Source organism: Bufo bufo, chromosome 9 (genome assembly GCF_905171765.1).
Source record: "Bufo bufo chromosome 9, aBufBuf1.1, whole genome shotgun sequence".
NCBI classification, from domain to species: domain Eukaryota; kingdom Metazoa; phylum Chordata; class Amphibia; order Anura; family Bufonidae; genus Bufo; species Bufo bufo.
The window spans coordinates 211,420,777-211,442,308 of NC_053397.1; the positions used below are offsets into that span (position 1 = coordinate 211,420,777).

General features: G+C 45.5%; 1 protein-coding gene across 2 annotated transcripts in view; it reads right to left on the reverse strand.

The window, feature by feature from the left end:
• AK5 (adenylate kinase 5) overlaps window positions 1–21,532 on the reverse strand; it is a 246,563-nt gene that overhangs the window by 119,054 nt on the left and 105,977 nt on the right. The window lies entirely within an intron of this gene.

Genomic DNA, 21,532 nt, shown 5'->3' on the forward strand with positions numbered 1-21,532 from the left:
ACGCCGCCAGAGGACGAGGCCCGCCCGGAGCTCGCCGTTGGGGTGGATATAGTGATGCTCCTACCAACCAACGTATAGATTTGCGAACCCCGGTGCGAACCTCGTCCCCATCTCGGTTTCTCCCACGTCTGGAGGTAAAACGTATTATTGTACGTAAAATAGTTTTTTGTTAAAATGAACATAATACACTCCCCTAAAATAATTTATTTGCATTTCTGGTATCTCCCCCTTTGCTTTTAAAAAATATTTAACTGATCGAAAATAAAAAAGTTTGTAATGCAGTTAAATATTTTTTAAAAGCAAAGGGGGAGATGCCATAAAAGCAAATAAATTATTTTAGGGGAGTGTATTATGTTCATTTTAACAAAAAACTATTTTACGTACAATAATACGTTTTACCTCCCGATGTGGGGACGAGGTTCACAAATCTATACGTTGGTTGGTGGGGACGAGCTCCTGGCGGGCCTCATCCTCTGGCGGCGTTTTATAGATGATATAGTTTTTATATGGGAAGGGGGGGGGGAAAGCAGTTTACAGGAATTTTTTAAAGATATTAATAAAAACGAATTTTATCTAGAATTCACGCCAATTTATAGTAGGGAAGAAGTAAATTTTTTAGATTTAACAATATTTACGGAAGGGGACAGAATCTGCACTAAAACATTCAATAAGCCTAATGATGCAAACAGTTTTATTGTTATGGCGAGCGGCCACTTACCGCACTGGCTAGAGAATGTTCCAAGGAGCCAGTTTATACGGATTTAAAGAAAATTTGTATTCCGCAAGGCTAGAAATATAGGTAATCTGATTGCATCCACAAAAAGGTGCACAGCAACAAGTAACAGTAAGGGGGTATACAAAAAAGAAGGGCAATCACTTGGCTTTTACCCATGTAAAAAATGCATGGGATGTAAAAATCACGGGACAGCAAAATTAAAATACGAATAGAGAACACTGAAGGCTCATATAAACAGAACATAAAGCAATTCCTAACATGTAACAGCAGTGGAATAATATATACAATAACCTGCCCCTGCAACAAAATCTATGTCGGCCGCACAAAAAGACAAAAAGAATAGGGGAACATGTATATAATATACAGAGAAAATATGAGGGACACCCGCTGTCACGCCACTATAGAGAAAGGCACGGAGGGAAGTTCGTCGACTCAAGTTTTTGCGGAGTAGGAATAGTGAAGAAGAATAAAAGGGGCGGTGACTTTATTAAAGAAATGTCCAAGGTTGAAACAAAGTGGATATTCAATATGGATTCCTTAACACCAAATGGTCTGAACGCCGAGATAGAACTCTTTGCGCTTGAGTAAGGCTGCTCATGTCGAGGTACACTGTAAATCACTGCAAAACGGAGAGTTAGGGGTTAAGCATTAACATCTGAAAGCGAACTAATAAATAGGAAGCACTAGAAGAGCCCTGTGACACTCCCTGAGGAAGGATAGCGTCGGTCCGAAATGCGTTGGAGGCTTTTTGGCACCTGTAGCAACCCTTAGCTGCAGGAGTGACGTCACTAGTCGCTCCGTGAGAGCGCAAACTGCTAACTCCTATCTTTACAGTATCACGCCACCGGCCGGGTCGTAAGCTGCACGTTAAAGAAGGTAACCCGTTACAGAGTGGGATCCCGGACCCGATACAGGAAGGGACTTACCTCAACAGAGCAGCGCCAACCATAAGGTAGAATAAATAATAAAAACTAGCAGCATTGCTGAGGACTTACGGTTATCCCCTTCCCTTAGAACGCGGTATCATTTGAATTACATTCAATATATTTTATTTCATTTAATATACTTATTTAGCGCAGCTGTTATTGCGGTTGTTGCGCAGCCAAATCAGGTACAGCAAACAAGGGAGCGCTATTGAAGCAATTGAGCACTGTAAATTAATTTATTTTATCTTGTGTAGAAAATCATTTCTATTTATCTATCTTTTTTCGTTTTTGATCTACAGCCTACTGCTTTCAGTGGATTTACAGGGAATATGTCATCTGACGGATTCTCTGTAACTCCTTCTGGCTCCACACGGGAGCGCGCTGTCTCTCTCTCCCCTCTCCCCCAGGATGGCAGAGCGGTGCAGACTGTCAGCTGTAACATACAGCTGACAGTCTGCTTCAAACTGCAGACATAACCCCTTCCATGCCATGGTCCTTAGGAACCTCAGTATGAAAGGGGCTTACCATCAGGCTGCTGCTCTGCTGTGGCAGCGGCCCGATGCTTGAATGGTTAATGTGGGGAACATGCCCCCAACCCCACCCCCCCTGTTCAGTATGGTATCTGTGCCCCTGCCCCTTGGCATCGCAGCGGTCCTGCATCCGTCCAACCGCCCCGCCCCTGTCAAGGCTGGACACAAACGCCCTCCCCAGTACAGGACGGCACGGCAGCACAGGGCCCCCCTAACCCCCTCTCCCCTTTCAGGATGGCAGAGCGGAGCCCCCCCTCCCCTTCAGGAAAGCTCGGCAGCAGATAAGCAGAGAGTACCCAAACCGAACCCCTGCCCCCCCCGTTCAGGATGGCCGAGGGGAGCAATCTGCGTGAAACGGACGACATCGGTGCTGGAGCCCATGTCGGCCGTTAAACCCCTTCCATTCCGCAATCCTTAGGGCCGTCACATAGGTCTGCCTTCTAGGTTGAATTTTCAGCTTTGAGTCTAACCATTTTTCAGAGAAGACCTAAAACCAGCACAAACAAAAAAGAAACCTGTGAGCTGTAATAAACCGCACAAGCCTAGAAAAGGTCCATGGGACCCCACTGACACGGGCACACAAGATAGGGGGGCCTCAACACGAGCCTCCTTGTCCTGCTGATCATATCGTCAGCGGGTCATCTCATATCAACACAGTCAAGAACACCAATGGCTAACGTCCCATGAAGCTGCAGATCCCCCGGGGACTCCGGGAAACTGCGCTTTAATATGCCCTGAATATCACGACGAGATTTATCATAGTGACACAGACCTCAGCGTGTTGTTATTTCTTTATTTTTAACACCACGGCCTGGAATGAAGTCCATTCATCATCTTTACTGGTAAACAGAGCACAATTATGTCAAGCCTGTTAAGGACGGGGCAAAGCCGAGAACAATGCGGCGTTGTGCCGCTGAGATCCTGAGACGCCGCTCACGACAACTTCCAGAGGATCTTTATAAAGTGAAGCCCGAAGCGAAGTCTCTGGGGTCCATGTCCAAGACAACACGACATACATCAATGTGGATCTCTCGGACAAAAAGCCATTACCACTGTCCTGGGCATTTCGGAATGACTCTGAGCGGAAAACTATAAATGTTTTGCCAGCCCAGGACCGCGGTGAGGTGAAGTATTGATAGTACGAAGACAACAAAAATGGCTGAATTTAAAGGACAGAGCTGTAGCTAGGTGGCTATGAAAGATTCAGTGTGGCACCCTCCTATAGAAAGTAACTAAAAACATACACACGAAAAAAAGTGAAAAATCCTATCAGAGGCAGGAGTCCAGCTACAAGATAAAGTGGCAATAATTCATAAATATTTATAAATAATACTCATATATAGTACTGATGTATGACATACATAGACACATATACACAATAATCATACATACACATTACACACACATTGGGGGTCATTTACGTTTCTGGTGCATATCTGTCACAGATATATCTGTCTACATAACTTCGGCAGATCCTCCGCCAGCTATAGCGGTTATTAAGACCAGCGTCTAAAGGGCTAATCTTAATAAATGAACCCCATTACATATATTTACATTCACATTACACACACATTACACACATCTATATATACACACACACACACATACACAGTTGATCCCCATTATTCTGAGCACTAGCTAATGTCCGAGAGTAACCGCCTTGTGCAGCACGGACAGCAGCTAGACGGCCTGGGGGTGACTCAGTAAGCTCCTGGTAGGTTGTCCCAGGTATCTGGAGCCATGCTGACTGCAGTGCATCCTACAGCTGCCGCGGGGGAGGATCCATAGTGCGAACACCACCATCGAGGTGGTCCCACAGATGCTCAATTGGGTTCAAGTCTGGAGAATTAAGGGTCCAGGGTGGTACTTGGAAGCCTTGGGTTATGCTCTTCTAACCAATGCCGGATATTTCTAGACGTGTGACATGTATTGTCTTTCTCCCATCTGCTTCATGGAGGACAATCAGCATGTGTATATATATATGCAAGGATAGATTCATACCCAAATCGGTGGAGAGTGCCTTCAACATGGATGAGGGGGCTCAGAGAATGCCAGGAAAACCTTCCCCAGACCATATCGCTGCCACCACCAGCTTGTGTGCCTCCAGCAATGGCTGCAGGGTGTCTGTTCTCTGATGTTTCTGGCCTGATACACCAAATGTGACTCATTGGAGAAGACAACCCTTTGCCAATCAGTGGAGGTCCAATTCCGATACTGCCGCAAAAATTGAAGCCTTTTCTGCCGATGCAACTTTGTTAGTAGAGGTGGAGAGACCCATATGCAGTAGGGTTCTTTGCCCTGTTGTGTTCGACACACGTCTAGTAGCCCCCGAAAACCAATAATCATCCCTTTTTGCAACTCTTTTAACTATAACAGCAACGAGGGATATGTGTGCAGACAGCCAAATACACATCCAAACAAATACCCACCAAGCCAGCTCACCACAAGTGACTTCCTTCATTAGCTACGCACTGCTGACATCAAAAGTAGCAAGTGGTCACAATATTGGGACTCAAATGTTGTGACACAGTGAGGGGAATGGTCTGGGTAAATAGGTATTTTCCTCCCAGCGTGTGCTGCTGGGCTGATTTGCAGCCAGGTGGGGTGAAATACCAGACCGGATTTTAATTAACGATCCGGGTTTTTGGCAGCACCTGGCTGTCCTTAAATAGGCAGCTGGGCTCAGCAGCAGGATCTCTGTGTTGGGATCTGTGGCTTGGTGCCAGGTTGGAGGGCTGAGACCCATGGGCCATAGAGTATACAGAGTGCAGTCACCTCTGATAGGTATGTTTCATGTATTTATAGTAGAAGACATGCCAGGTCTGTATCTGCAGCCACTGGTGAGACTACAGAAGACCCCTGGAGACCCTGATCCACGGGAGACTACTTTTAAGCTAGTAATTACAACTGATGGTATTGACAGATTTGATTAAGGAGATGGTTGTGGGGAAAATGCATCCATTTAAAATACCAAACTGATTTTCCAAATATCATCTTGTGTCTAATGCAAAGCACATTAAATGTAATTATGCAGTTATAGCCTGAGTCATCCCTCCATCTATATTTGGTCCCTGACCCTTAGTGTAACCTTGGCCAAATTCTATCCACCCCTTATAACCCCTATAAATAGAGAGAAGACGGGGGTGGGGGGTGAATTCTTATGTGACTTGAATATTGATTGAAATAGTTCATTGCTTGTTAATAACTATATAAACTACAGTAGCTGTCACCATAGAAACCCACAACTGGGGGAGACCTTAATACAGTGCGGCCAGGTTCTGTGTTACATGGAGATAGGAGCTGAACTTCATGTCATGGAATATGAAGGGTGGGCTGGAAAATAACAACATCTAATAAATGGAAATATCTATATAATATTTATTACATATCTATACAGCTGCTGCAGAACATCATCATACATACCTCAGCTGCTGCAGAACATCATAATACACACCTCAGCTGCTACAGAACATCATAATACAACCCTCAGCTGCTGCAGAACCTCATAATACAACCCTCAGCTGCTGCAGAACCTCATAATACACACCTCAGCTGCTGCCGAACATCAATATACAGACCTCAGCTGCTTCAGAACCTCATAATACACACCTCAGCTGCTGCAGAACATCATAATACATACCTCAGCTGCTACAGAACATCATAATACAACCCTCAGCTGCTGCAGAACCTCATAATACAACCCTCAGCTGCTGCAGAACCTCATAATACACACCTCAGCTGCTGCCGAACATCAATATACAGACCTCAGCTGCTGCAGAACCTCATAATACACACCTCAGCTGCTGCAGAACATCATAATACATACCTCAGCTGCTGCAGAACATCATCATACATACCTCAGCTGCTGCAGAACATCATAATACATACCTCAGCTGCTGCAGAACATCATAATACACACCTCAGCTGCTACAGAACATTATCATATATGCCTCAGCTGCTGGAGAACATCATCATACACCTCAGCTGCTGCAGAACCTCGTAATACACACCTTAGCTGCTGCAGAACCTCATAATACACACCTCAGCTGCTGCAGAACATAATAATACACACCTCAGCTGCTGCAGAACCTCATAATACACACCTCAGCTGCTGCAGAACATCATCATACATACCTCAGCTGCTGCAGAACATCATAATACACACCTCAGCTGCTACAGAACATTATCATATATGCCTCAGCTGCTGGAGAACATCATCATACACCTCAGCTGCTGCAGAACCTCGTAATACACACCTTAGCTGCTGCAGAACCTCATAATACACACCTCAACTGCTGCAGAACCTTATAATACACACCTCAGCTGCTGCAGAACCTCATAAAACACACCTCAGCTGCTGCAGCAAATGGTAATACAGACCTCAGCTGCTGCAGAACCTCATAATACACACCTCAGCTGCTGCAGAACATCATAATACACACCTCAACTGCTGCAGAACCTTATAATACACACCTCAGCTGCTGCAGAAAATGATAATACAGACCTCAGCTGCTGCAGAACCTCATAATACACACCTTAGCTGCTGCAGAACCTCATAATACACACTTCAGCTGCTGCAGAACCTCATAATACACACAGTTTCATGTCAATCAATAGTGGACTGGTTTCTACTGATTACTGTTCAAAAAGAGGTTCTGCAGCAGCTGGTATGTATTATTAGGAATTATAACTCCTGCTGTAAAAATAATGTCATCTTGTAGTTTTATGACCTCCCCCCTGTCTGCATGTGGTCGCAGAGCTCCTTAGTGACTTCTAATATTCCTAGAATTTACAGCAGGGGACACAATCCCATCTGATGCCTGTGACTGGAATCGCGCACAGATTATGTAGGCTGCAAAAGGCGCGACAGTGAAGGTAAAACTCCCAGTTTTTGCACATATGCAGCACACGAGGCAGTCCGACTATCTGCAGGCGTCTCTCTGGGTCACCGATTTCCGGATTTCCATGATGATCGCCGAGTCCAGTGCGGTATTTATTATCATCATCAGAGGAATAACTGAAAGCCTTCATACATTGGCAGATGCCGGAAATCATTTCCGTGGCATTCGTCAGTGAAAGCACATTTCAGTTATTCGTATCAGTGACCTGACATAGATGTATTTTAATAAATGCCATATTTACTGATGGTGCCGATAAAGAGCTGGAAGGAAGTTTACGTAAGGTGTAGCCTCACCCATAGGGTCACATTATAAAGAGGGCAAATGGGGCAACAGCCCCCAGTGCTTCCACCAACTATAAGGGTGTAGAGGTAGCAGGTACACCTGGGCCCTGAGGCCTGATGGGGCCCAAATATTCCTCAACCACATAAGAAGACATCAATATTATAAATGGCTCATGGTCGGTGAGGGACCTTCAAGCTAACACCCCCTATAAAAAAATATGTGTAGAGCTACACGACCCGGCCGAGCCAGCAAAGGTGCGAGTTGTTCTTTGTTAGAGGGGACGTCCATATGTCCCCTTTAAAGAGGTTATTCCATTAAGACAACTTATCCATTATTCACCAGATACTGGATACGTGTCTGATCGGTGGGGGTCCCACTGCTGGGGCCTCACTGCTCACCTGAATGGGGGCCCCTTTTTAATAGAGCTGCAGACAAGCATGCCCCATTCAAATATATGGGACTGCAGAGGTATCTGGATACATGTGCTTGGCTATTTCCGGCAGCCTTAATGGGAGGGCACAGGTCCCCGTTTTTGTGAATGTAAGGGGCCTCAGCAGTGGGACCCCCACCGATCAGACACTTATCCCAAGCCAGTGGATAGGAAATACGTTGTCTTAATGGGCCTATAAAAAACATGTCTGCTTTCTTCGGCATGCAGTACCACATGAGTTTCTGGGTTATACCCAGGGTTGGACTTGTCATAGACCCTTCAGTGAAATTTCCCTGTGGGCCGATACCCAGGGGGCTGCCTGACCCCTCTTCATGGCCATCGGTTGGAACATATTGATCTGAAGATCTGAGCTTGAATTTAACTGTATTGCCATCGTCAGGTCAGTGATACCGTGGAATGCTGTGGCAGCACTATTTTGGGCTGCATTGTTGTGTTTGGTTCTGCTGGGGCAGTATATTGTGCTGCTGTCCCGGTCCCTCCCATGACAGAGGTTAAAAGATCTGAGAGACTGGCGGCACGTGAGGTTATCTGACAGTCTCTCTGTTTTCACTTGTTGTTGGTAATGACTACACCTCTTGTCCCAGGTGCAGCTTGTGGTTATCACTGCTACCCTATTTAGTCTGGACTCACACTTCATACCATGTGGTTGATATTATCTGCCTGGAGTTGGAAGAGCTGGTGTATGGTTCTTATCAGAGTTCCTGCTAATCCATTTTTTTATTGAAGATAAGTGTTTTTTGCTTTGTATTTTGTTGTTCTCATTACTCGTTGTTTACTAGGCCTCAGGAAGACGGTGGTTCGTTCATCTGGAAAGGAACCAGTAGTCTCAGACCCTGTCACTACTCCTAGGGATTTTCGGGGTTACTAGGGCCTAGGTTTACGTTGTATGTATATTCCCACCTTCAGGGTCTATTAATACTGACAGGAGTCAGGGCTAGCTTTAGGGTTTCCTAGGTGGTCACCTGTTACCTTTCCTTAGGATTGAGGCCTAGTTCCTGCTCATTTTCCTTCTGTGGTTATTCTGGTGTTTATCCCCTCCTCCCTCTGTGTGACAGCTGCACTGTGGTATCTGTTTCTGCTGGGGCAGTATATTGTGCTGCACTGTGATATTTGGTTCTGCTGGGGCAGTATATTGTGCTGCACTGTGATATTTGGTTCTGCTGGGGCAGTATATTGTGCTGCACTGTGATATTTGGTTCTGCTGGGGCAGTATATTGTGCTGCACTGTGATATTTGGTTCTGCTGGGGCAGTATATTGTGCTGCACTGTGATATTTGGTTCTGCTGGGGCAGTATATTGTGCTGCACTGTGATATTTGGTTCTGCTGGGGCAGTATATTGTGCTGCACTGTGATATTTGGTTCTGCTGGGGCAGTATATCATGCTGCACTGTGGTTTTTGGTTCTGCTGGGGCAGTATATTGTGCTGCACTGTGGTTTTTGGTTCTGCTGGGACAGTATATTGTGCTGCACTGTGATATTTGGTTCTGCTGGGGCAGTATATTGTGCTGCACTGTGGTTTTTGGTTCTGCTGGGGCAGTATATTGTGCTGCACTGTCGTTTTTGGTTCTGCTGGGGCAGTATATCGTGCTGCACTGTCGTTTTTGGTTCTGCTGGGGCAGTATATCGTGCTGCACTGTGATATTTGGTTCTGCTGGGGCAGTATATTGTGCTGCACTGTGATATTTGGTTCTGCTGTGGCAGTATATTGTGCTGCACTGTGATATTTGGTTCTGCTGGGGCAGTATATTGTGCTGCACTGTGATATTTGGTTCTGCTGGGGCAGTATATTGTGCTGCACTGTGATATTTGGTTCTGCTGGGGCAGTATATCATGCTGCACTGTGGTTTTTGGTTCTGCTGGGGCAGTATATTGTGCTGCACTGTGATATTTGGTTCTGCTGTGGCAGTATATTGTGCTGCACTGTGATATTTGGTTCTGCTGGGGCAGTATATTGTGCTGCACTGTGATATTTGGTTCTGCTGGGGCAGTATATTGTGCTGCACTGTGATATTTGGTTCTGCTGGGGCAGTATATTGTGCTGCACTGTGATATTTGGTTCTGCTGGGGCAGTATATTGTGCTGCACTGTGATATTTGGTTCTGCTGGGGCAGTATATTGTGCTGCACTGTGGTTTTTGGTTCTGCTGGGGCAGTATATCATGCTGCACTGTGGTTTTTGGTTCTGCTGGGGCAGTATATTGTGCTGCACTGTGGTTTTTGGTTCTGCTGGGACAGTATATTGTGCTGCACTGTGATATTTGGTTCTGCTGGGGCAGTATATTGTGCTGCACTGTGGTTTTTGGTTCTGCTGGGGCAGTATATTGTGCTGCACTGTCGTTTTTGGTTCTGCTGGGGCAGTATATCGTGCTGCACTGTCGTTTTTGGTTCTGCTGGGGCAGTATATCGTGCTGCACTGTGGTTTTTGGTTCTGCTGGGGCAGTATATTGTGCTGCACTGTGATATTTGGTTCTGCTGGGGCAGTATATTGTGCTGCACTGTAGTTTTTGGTTCTGCTGGGGCGGTATATTGTGCTTCCATAAAAAGGAGTCCAGCACACTCACTTGAGTTAGTAATCCAAACCACAGAAGGGATCCACAGCGGCTCACACCCGGGTAATCCAGAAACAGAAGAAATAGGATCGAGCTTGTAAATAAAATCTAAAAAATTTATTTTAAGTAAATCTACAAAAATACACATCCCCTCCTGTACATTGCTGAGCCTTCTTGTGTTGGCCTGCCTTTAGTCAATCTGGACCCACCTGCAACATGGGGCCTCTTTTAGTTTTTTCCAGGGCCACTTTAAGTTTCCAGTCCATCCATGGTTATACCCATACTTGCCAACTCTATCAGAACATTCCAGAGGCTTCCAGACAAGTTGGCAAGTCTTCCTGGCCCCGCGTAGAGGTCTGCCTTCTCCTGGAAATCAGCCCTCCATGCACTTTGACCGTATGTGCCGCATGGATTCTGCATCATTAAACGCAGTCCTGGAGCGCAAAGTGCACTAGTGAGCGGGGCAATGGAGGAGAGGGGCGGAGCGCCACAGGGTGCCTATGGAATGGGGGGGTGTCGCTCCGCTCCCACACCATTTCTGGATTCTAGTATGGTCATACCTGATGTTGCAGATCCAGCTCAGTTGACCTGCATGAGGCTAAGTTACAATCCTACAGAGAATTCAGCGCAGTGAGACTGAAGGGTTAATGTAAAAGGAATATGTATTCCAGAAAAACAGCTAAAAGCGGTAGCCCGCATGATATTCATTTATTATATGTAAATGTCAAGCTCTGCGCTATATCTAAAATGATAGAGCATCCATATGCTCTGGAGAATAAGAGCAGATACAAGGAGGCATCTGTTCCAACCTCACTGATGCCCGCCACCGAACCTCAAAGCAAGATCATTAACACAAGTCTATCTTCATTACACAGTTTTCCCCTTGATCGCCTGGGTTCCCCCCAATTTATTTTACTCACTTCTATAGCGCTGACCTATTCTGCAGCACTTTACAGACATGATCATCGCTCGCTATTGGAGCTCACACTCTAAGTTCCCTATCAGTATGTGTTTGGGAGGAAACCAGAGGAAACCCACACAAACACGAGGAGAACATACAAACTCCATGAAGATGTCGTCCTTGGTCAGATTCGAACCCAGGACTCCTTTCGTTGCAAGGCACCAGTGCTGACCACTGGGCTCATCCAGCTTTCAACAAGGAGCACTCTGTCCATGGTCCTGAAATCGGACTTTTCTCCCGTACAACTCGCTCTGGTGCGGATTCTTCTTACTGAGGGAATTATCGTGGAACGAATTCTAAGGAGAACGACTACAGACTGAGAATAAAGCTGAAGTATCAGTCCCTGGATATTCTGTTCTGCTCACTTCTTTCACCTTCAATCTGTCGCGTCCCTCAGAGACGGGGCTGGTATTTCTTCTCAGCTGTTTCTCCATCTGCAGTTCTCTCCTTCGGGGGGATTATTCATTCACAGAATGTAATCAATGACTTCACTGCCGCCAGGAGATCTGGACACAACATGAAAACTCATGACTACAGCTCTGATTCCAAAGATGTTATAGTTAAGGAGTGGATGTGGTCGGTTTCCAAGAATAAACAATAAAATGTGCATGTAGAAGACTTCACATGAAGAAGAATTGCAGCTGCCGTGAGGCTCTCACTCCAGCTGCCTCTGGATCAGTGTTGATGGGTTGATGGGGGCCACCAGAACACATGGACATCCATATTTAATTGCATCGTAGTCTTTGGTTTTATCATTGTACACACAGAACATATCAATAAGATCTGAAGACCGCCATACAATTAAAGGGGCACCTCATAAAAATTATACTTACCCCACTCCCCAGCACTCGCGTCGCTCCTGATGCCCACGCGACCACTGCATCTACCTGTCGTGCGGATCAAAACATCCGGTGACCGGGGGGTGCTTGAAAGCCAATAGCAGGCCGCGACTGGGACGAACCTCCCTAGTGTCACCCCTGATGTTAGGGAGGCTTGTCCCTGTTGCGGCCTACTATTGCCTGTACCCCCAACAAACCCCCCCCCCCCCGTATGTTTTGATCCGCACGACGGGAGATGTAGCGGCAGCCGTGCGGGCATAAGGAGCGACGCAGGTGCTGGGGAGCAGGGTAAGTATAACCTGTATGCGGTACCGGGGCATTTTGGGGTGCATTATAGGGGTTGGATAACCCCTTTAATTTAGCTGCCATGAAAGCTAGAACTACCAACTCTCCCCATGAACATGCATTCTCAGCTCCCCATAAACATGCATCCTCAGCTCCCCATAAACATGGATTCACAGCTCCCCATAAACATGCATCCCCACATAAACATGCATTCTCAGCTCCCCATAAACATGCATCCTCAGCTCCCCATAAACATGCATTCACAGCTCCCCATAAACATGCATTCTCAGCTCCCCATAAACATGCATTCACAGCTCCCCATAAACATGCATTCACAGCTCCCCATAAACATGCATTCTCAGCTTTCTAAGCTTCCGTGTTTTTTCAGTGTGGAGACAAGCTGCTGTCAGAAGCTTTTAGCAGCAGCCCAGCTCCCATGGGGACAACGGATCAGGTATGTTGAAATTCCAAATACCCGACCTTTCTTTCCCAAAAACATCTGCTGTTGGAGAAGAGTTTGGTCAGCTCCATACACACTGGATGGTTGGCTATCCGTGTCAAAATCGGTAAGTTTGGGCAATGTTTGCCTAATGTGTATGAACACCGTAGGCTAGTTTCAGACTAGCGCTAGTGATCTGGCAGGGAACAGCCTGCCTGATCTCTCTGCATTCCTGGAAGTATGAAAGTCTCCTTCCAGTCCCATTAACTATAATGGGGACCGGCAGAATCCGCCTGCAACCTGGCAAATATGCTAAGAATTGGCTGGAAGAAAACTGCTGCGCGCGGTGGTATTTGTTTGGCCAATTCTCGGCATATTTGCCGGGTTGCGGCCGGATCTCCATCGGTCCCTATTATAGGTAATGGGGATAGACGGAGACCTTCATGCTTTTGGCAATGCCGGAGTGCTAGTGTGAAGCTAGCCTTAAAGGGGCTGTCTCATCTCAGACAATGGGGGCACATCGCTAGGATATGCCCCCTTTGTCTTATAGGTGCGGGTCCCAGTGGGAACAGAGCCCTGCAAAGTGGTGGCTGGAGGACTCTGGTCCGGCCACCACCAAGTGCTCTCCCCATAGAAGTAAAAGGGAGCACACCATGCATGACCGGCCACCAGTCCCATTCACTTCTATGGGCCCGATGGAAATAGCCGAGCCAGTGCTCGGCTATTTTCGGTGGCCCCATAGAAAACGAATGGAGGGCGGCTACTTTCGGGGCTCTGTTTTCGATACAGATGTGCGTCACAGTGGTGGGACCCGCAACTATCAGACGATGGGGGTATATCCTAGCGATATGCCTACACTGTCTCAGATGGGAATAACCCTTTAATAGGTTATTTGTGAATCAACTCCAACACAGGCACAAACTGTCCGTCTCCACAGTCAGCTCTAAATGGGGCGACTTCTGCTGAACCTTGCAGTTTCCCTGCTACGCCCCTACATGGGAAATGCAGCATTACACAGTTCTCATCCACTGAAATGGCTCGTCTGTGTAATGCTTGGACATGCCTGGTCCTCCAGAGACGGACACACTCTCTTTAAGTGCTCGGAACTCTGGCTAAAAATGACGGTATTGTGCAGTGAATCTCCTCTATCAACTGAAAATTCCCTAATAGGTGATATAAAACTGAGTTTTCTAAGCCCCTGAGGATCTAAAGAATCCTATTGTTGTGAAGCAACAATGTACCATCCCATTGAATATCATTGTATTTTATTACATGTTGGCAGCAATCTAATTTGACAAGTAGCAAGTGACAGAATCCCAGACCCCCACTCCTGACCCGAGAATCTAAAAATAAGAAAACAGCATATACTAATAACCAAAATAAAAGACAGGACACCTTCCTGGATCTGACAGTTCATTACAAGCACAAGGAGACGACGAAGAGATGTCATTTATCTTCGGCTTTATTAGAATATGCGCCCCCCATTTGGCCTATTGAAGAACATGCAGTAATAAGGTCACCTTTTCATTCTGGCAGATCTAATGTGACCTTTGCGATATTGTACAGTTCAGCATAAACCACTGCACTTTTCAAGTCTTTAATTAGTGATTGTGCAGAATTACAAGATGTGACAAAGGGATTTAAATTGTGGAGATCAGCAGTGACAATGGTTCCTTTTACTTCTCAGTAGACGGTGCAGCACACAGTGATTTTATGTCCGACTGTCCATATGGAAGACGGAAACATCTGAAGGAAGGGAGTGTCCAGCACTGAGCTCGACACTGGACATTCCCTTCCTTTAGATGTTGTAATATACCCGGGATCCAGCCCGACGTCTCCATGCATCGTGCAAGACAATGGACAAGTGCACAGGATCTCTCTAGGCGATGAGCTGATACTGTGATTCCTTTTTGCCTGTTATATGGAAGATGGAAACTGATATTGGCAGGAGAACAAATGTGTCCAAATACCAGAATGTTTCTATAATTGTATCTGCATTCAGATAACAAATATAAACCTTCCCTTAAAGCGTCACTCAGCTTTCAGACTTTGCATTAGTCAATAGCACAGTGTGTGTACATGAGGAATAACACAATTTCTGTCCATTATATGGCATTTTTCAGCAGTTTTCCTCTGTGCTTGCTTAATATCTGGTTCGCAGCTCTCTCAGACATGGTGGGTGGAGACGAGCTGCCATCAACTGCACACACAGGAAGTAGAGGAAAATCTCCTTCCTAACTGTCTTACAGTAACTCAGAAGAAGCACCAGGATAATGTTGTACATTACAGAGAAGTGCTGAATGGTACTTTGTGAATGAATCACTTGTGATGAGCTATAAGCTTCCTATGTAGCTGTGTAGTCTGCTTGTCTGTGTTTCTCCTCACTCCTCCCCTCTCCATAGACTTGCATTGACATGTGTAATATGATTCTCCTGCAGAGCTGATCCTGTGCTGGATGGGAAAAATACATTTTTCAAAGTCAAAATCGATTGGCGGGGGGCAAAGAAGGGATTGAGCTCCCAGCGCAATAAAGAAAACTCAGCATAGAATCTTGGAGCTATTGAAAATGAGAAATAAAAAAAAAATTGTATTAAACAGCGAATATTCACTTTAAAAGGTTAATCCCATTTTGGACATTGGGGGCTTATCATTAGGATATGACCACAATGTCTGATAGGTGCAGGTCCCACCTGCCAGCAAAGTGCAGGTGTCATGCCCTGCTCAGGCTATGTGCGGAGGTCTGCCAGGTTAGCAGCACGTGTGTAGCCTTTTGTTTTTGTTTTGGAGTTGAGCTATTTCCGCCTCCCTTGAGGTGCACTGGGTGGGGTCGTTGGTTTGAGTTTAAATTACACCCACTCCCAGTGTCCTGTGCGGGTTATAGCTTCTGTCTGGCTCTGAGAAAGGAAGGAAGGAAGGATTTGCTGTTCCTGCTCAGAAAAGATAAGTTGGTTTTTGTTTTCTTGTGGTTGTCTGTCTAGGCTGTTAGAGAGACCCCTGCCCCCTCCAGGTTCTGAGGGAGTAGGCTGCCTCTATCCCCCTTTCACCATCTTAGGGATTTTAGGGAATTATCAGCCTAGGCACGAGGACACGTTATTCCCACCTTCAGGGTCTGAACGTGGGCATAGAAGTCTAGGGAGAACTGGTAGGGATTTGTCAGGAGGTGACCTTTATCCCCAGCTTCTTGCCTAGACACTTGTTTGTTTATTTTCTGTGTATCTGGTATCCTGTCCGCCGTGACAGCAGGAAGACGTACCGTCACCCTCCATTCATCTCTATGGGACTGCCGAAAATAGCCCAGCAGCGCACTTGGCTATTTTTGGAAGTCCCATTGAAATGAATGGGAAGCACACCGTACAAGAGCGGCCACCGCTCCCTTCACTTCTATGGGGCTTATGGAAAAAGACGAGCTAGTGCTCGACTATATTCGGCAGGCCAATAGAAATGAATGCTGAATGGAGGGCGGCTGTGCATGCGTGGTGCAACCCCCTGCACTTTGCAGGCTCCGTTCTAAGGATGGCGATAGTCCCCCAATGTCCAAGATGGGACAACCCCTTTAAGAAAGTTGCTCTTTTGGGTTATCCAAATACATATAGGAGTATAAAAATCTTTATCTTTGGGAAAACTTTAAAAAGGGATTGTCCAGGATGAGAAAAATATGGCTGCTTTCCTCCAAAAACAGCGCCACACCTGTCCGCAGGTTGTATGCGGTACTGAAGTTCTGCCCCATTCCCTTTCATAGAGCTGCAATGCCAGACACAACCTATGGACAAGTGTGGCACTGTTCTTGGAAGAAAAGCAGCCATGAGTCTCAAAACCTTTTTCCTACAAAACTCATTGCCTCATTTTTAGTTCGCAGAACTTGAAATGTATTCCGATCACGGTTTGTCGATTATTGTTAGCGTCAGTCAGCTGTGTGCTTGGTAAAGGTCATGAAATGAATATATTCAAGCACCAAGAATCCCCCCAAAAAATTAAAACTAGTTATTTGTTGCCAAACTAAACTTATAATAACATATCCTAATCAGGTTTATACTTTTTGGGTTTATAAACCAAATCCCATAGTTTTAGTGGTTCTCTAGATTCCTAGAATGTCTTAAAGGGGTTGTCTCACTTCAGCAAAGAGCTTTTATTATGTAGAGGAAGTAAATACAAGCCACTTACTAATTAATTGTGATTGTCCATATTGCTTCCTTGCCTGGCAGGATTCATTTTTCCATCACATTATACACTGCTCATTTCCATGGTTACGACCACCCTGCATACTATCAGTGGTGGTCATGCTTGCACACTATTGGAAAAAACGCCGGGAGAGTGGGAGTGCACATAGGCTAGTGCTTTTTCCTATAGTGTGCAGCCAAGACCACCATTGATGGATTGCAGGATGGTTGTAACTGTGGAAATGAACAGTGTATAATGTGATGGAAAAATGAATCCAGCCAGCAAAGGAAGCAATATGGAGAATCACAATACATTAGTAAGTGCCTTGTATTAACTTTCTTTACATAATAAATGCCCCTTTAAGTGGCTTGGTTTTCAATTATTAGAATAATGTCAGCCCTAGCTGATGATTTAGGGGGATTATTTGACCTTCTAATATGTATGAAGGTATATAGGCGTGTCCCCAGAATGGCAAAGAAGGTTCGGGCTGCTGGATGCCAACATACCTAATCTTTTTTTGTTCTAGTGTCTGACAGCGACTTATTCCCCTCTCCCTATTTAGAACCTACCATGCATGAGAATGAAGGGGTTGGGAACAGTCGTATACACAGATCACTTAGGGCCCTATAGCAAAAATGTGCATGGTCCCCCCCCCCCCCAGTGAGATTTATGCCAAATGTATAATGTTTTATTAAGTGAGGGGAAAAAAATGTGGTCCACGTTACTCACTTCACCTGACAGAACAGGTGCTTTATTAATAATAATAATAAGGTTCTACAAATAATACCTTGTATGAGTTACTTCCCCTCACACAATACATTATAAAACTGACTTCCCGCAGCCACCACTAGGGGGAGTTCAGTGCACCAGAATTTATACAGTTACCACTGAATGCAAAAGCAGCTGTATAAATCTCTTGAGCTGAGCTCCCAACAGTGGTGGCTGTAGGAAAGGAGAGGTAGAGAAGGAGTTTAGTGCCGGGTTCTTCCCCCCCCCACAGGCTCCATAGCAGTTGTGTGGTCTGCCTTCATGATAAGTACTGCATTAGTCGGGAGGGATAGCTGTCAGCTGGTGAGTTTGCCTGACAGCTATCTATAGTATATGCTCAGCTTAAAGTCTTCAGAGGCAATTTTTGTTTATGATTGCATCTTACTCATTTTTGGCTGAAAATCATATTTTCAATTGGCCTTTATTAAAAATATTGAGCCGTTCTGTCACAAAGGGTTAACTGCTTTTCTAACTGTGACTGGTACTTTAACTTTGTGCCGGTCATCTAATAACCCTCATCTCTAAACTACTAAGAGGTCATAAACAATTTTTTAAAGGAGTTATCCCATGACAAATGTCAAAAATGAAAATGAGACATCATATAGAACATGACAATCTCTTTCTAACAAAGCTAGAACCAGCCCTGCACCTCACATGGATCCAGAGATCTCCTCATTCATTGCTCTGCTAGATTTATATCAAGCTGACAGCTCAAGGGGAGTGTCTTTTCTGCTGCAGCTCAGGGGGCGTGTCCAAGCTCTGCCTATCACAGCTCAGGGGGCGTGTCCATGCTCTGCCTATCACAGCTCGGGGGCGTGTCCATGCTCTGCCTATCACAACTCGGGAGGCAGTTGAAGGATGAAACTGAGCATGTGCGGCCATCTCAGTGAGCAGGACAAAGAAATAAGAAAAAGTACAAACAGCAGGTTGTGCTATACAGATAGATTTTATTGAATAAATCACTGGCTATGCTAAATGTTTAACCACCTCCCGACCGCCTAACGCACGGATGCGTCCGGAAGGTGGTTGATTCATTCCTCCTGGACGCATCCGTGCGTCATCTCGCGAGATGCGAGATTTCCTGTGAACGCGCGCACACAGGCGTGCGCGCTCACAGGAACGGAAGGTAAGAGAGTCGATCTCCAGCCTGCCAGCGGCGATCGTTCGCTGGCAGGCTGGAGATGTGATTTTTTTAACCCCTAACAGGTATATTAGACGCTGTTATGATAACAGCGTCTAATATACCTGCTACCTGGTCCTCTGGTGGTCCCCTTTGTTTGGATCGACCACCAGAGGACACAGGTAGCTCAGTAAAGTAGCACCAACCACCACTACACTACACCTCCCCCCCGTCACTTATTAACCCCTTATTCACCCCTGATCACCCCAGATCACCCCATATAGACTCCCTGATCACCCCCCTGTCATTGATCACCCCCCTGTCATTGATAACCCCCCTGTAAGGCTCCATTCAGAGGTCCGTATGAATTTTACGGATCCACTGATAGATGGATCGGATCCGCAAAACACATACGGACGTCTGAATGGAGCCTTACAGGGGAGTGATCAATGACTGTGGTGATCACCCCATATAGACTCCCTGATCACCCCCCTGTCATTGATCACCCCCCTGTAAGGCTGCATTCAGACGTCCGTATGAATTTTACGGATCCACTGATAGATGGATCGGATCCGCAAAACACATACGGACATCTGAATGGAGCCTTACAGAGGAGTGATCAATGACGGAGGTGATCACCCCATATAGACTCCCTGATCACCCCCCTGTCATTGATCACCCCCCTGTCATTGATCACCCCCCTGTAAGGCTGCATTCAGATGTCCGTATGATTTTTACGGATCCACTGATACATGGATCGGATCCGCAAAACATGTGGTATCTCCGTATTCAGGAGAAGTTGGGGAATGTGTTTTGGGGTGTCATTTTACATATACCCATGCTGGGTGAGAGAAATATCACCCCAACTTGTGACAAAAAATAAAAAGTTCTATGAACTCACTATGCCCATCAGCGAATACCTTAGGGTGTCTATTTTCCGAAATGGGGTCATTTGTGGGGTGTTTGTACTGTCTGGCCATTGTAGAACCTCAGGAAACATGACAGGTGCTCAGAAAGTCAGAGCTGCTTCAAAAAGCGGAAATTCACATTTTTGTACCATAGTTTGTAAACGCTATAACTTTTACCCAAACCATTTTTTTTTTTTACCCAAACATTTTTTTTTTATCAAAGACATGTAGAGCAATAAATTTAGAGCAAAATTTATATATGGATCTCGTTTTTTTTTGCAAAATTTTACAACTGAAAGTGAAAAATGTCATTTTTTGGCAAAAAAATCGTTAAATTTCGATTAATAACAAAAAAAGTAAAAATGTCAGCAGCAATGAAATACCACCAAATGAAAGCTCTATTAGTGAGAAGAAAAGGAGGTAAAATTCATTTGGGTGGTAAGTTGCATGACCGAGCAATAAACGGTGAAAGTAGTGTAGGTCAGAAGTGTAAAAAGTGGCCTGGTCTTTCAGGGTGTTTAAGCTATGGGGGCTGAGGTGGTTAATCACATGCAATTACAAAAGTGTTCAGATCCAGGAGGTGGTTCGAACTGTAGAATATTTTTCGTGGAACAATCCCTTTAAGGCACATTCTCATCAGTAAGATAAGAACAGAGCTATAATGAGCATTTATAATGTCAGAGAGCAGAGATATGGAGCCCATCAGCTCCCCAAGTGACAGAAAAGAGAGACAATCCACAGGCTGCTACTAGAGCATCTCAGCTCTGTACAGAAAAAGGGCTCCATTTTTTAAAATAAAGACCAATTGTAAAAAAGATTTTTAGCTAAAAATGTGTACAATGTAATAAAAAAAATGCCCCCAAAAGTGTACATAGCCTTTAAGAATGAACGCCTGAACTTAATATCTAGGCCGCCAAGAACGTAATGATCTGACACTTTCAGCATTTAATACTGCGACAGGCACAGGAGCCAATGGTTTCCTGCCTCACTGTTCACCCTTGTGGGAAATAGGACACAAGGTATGACGCTGATACAGACGACAAGGGGATGCAGACATCTGCTCTGCACTGCAGATGGTATGGCTGACCCCACCTAATTGTGTTTGCCCTGCCTACTTGTGTTGCCCCACCTTATGTAAATTTGGATGGGCCAGTTTTAGTTTTTTTTTCCAAGGCCACTTTAAGTTTCCAGTCCACTCCTGCATGTTGCCCTATTCTAAGACCTGCACGATAAAAACGGAACAACTGAACGCGATCGCAGACAAAACTGAATAACTTTGTTTGCAAAATCGCACATTTTTCACTGAACGCATTCGCAACGTATCCAGACCTAATCCGGACACGCTCGTCTGCAAGGGGACTAAGTGTCCTTCACAGAACTGGCAGGTACCAGCATCTCAAGATGACAAGACTGTAACCGGGGAAGTTCACCGCCTTTGAAAAGACAGAGCTTCTGATCGCCTCCTCCGAGAGGGTTTACATTTTATCTCTATCATTTTACGTGGCGCTTTGCAACAATAAAACACAGTTTCCAACTCTTAAAAATTCAAGACACCACACCGCTTCCAAGTTTACTCGCTATTACCCTAAGATGCATCAAACGAAGGCGTGCAGAGCTCCGATAAGTCTCTTGTAAGCGTACACATCATTAGAAGCGGATGAAGTCTCCACACGTAGACC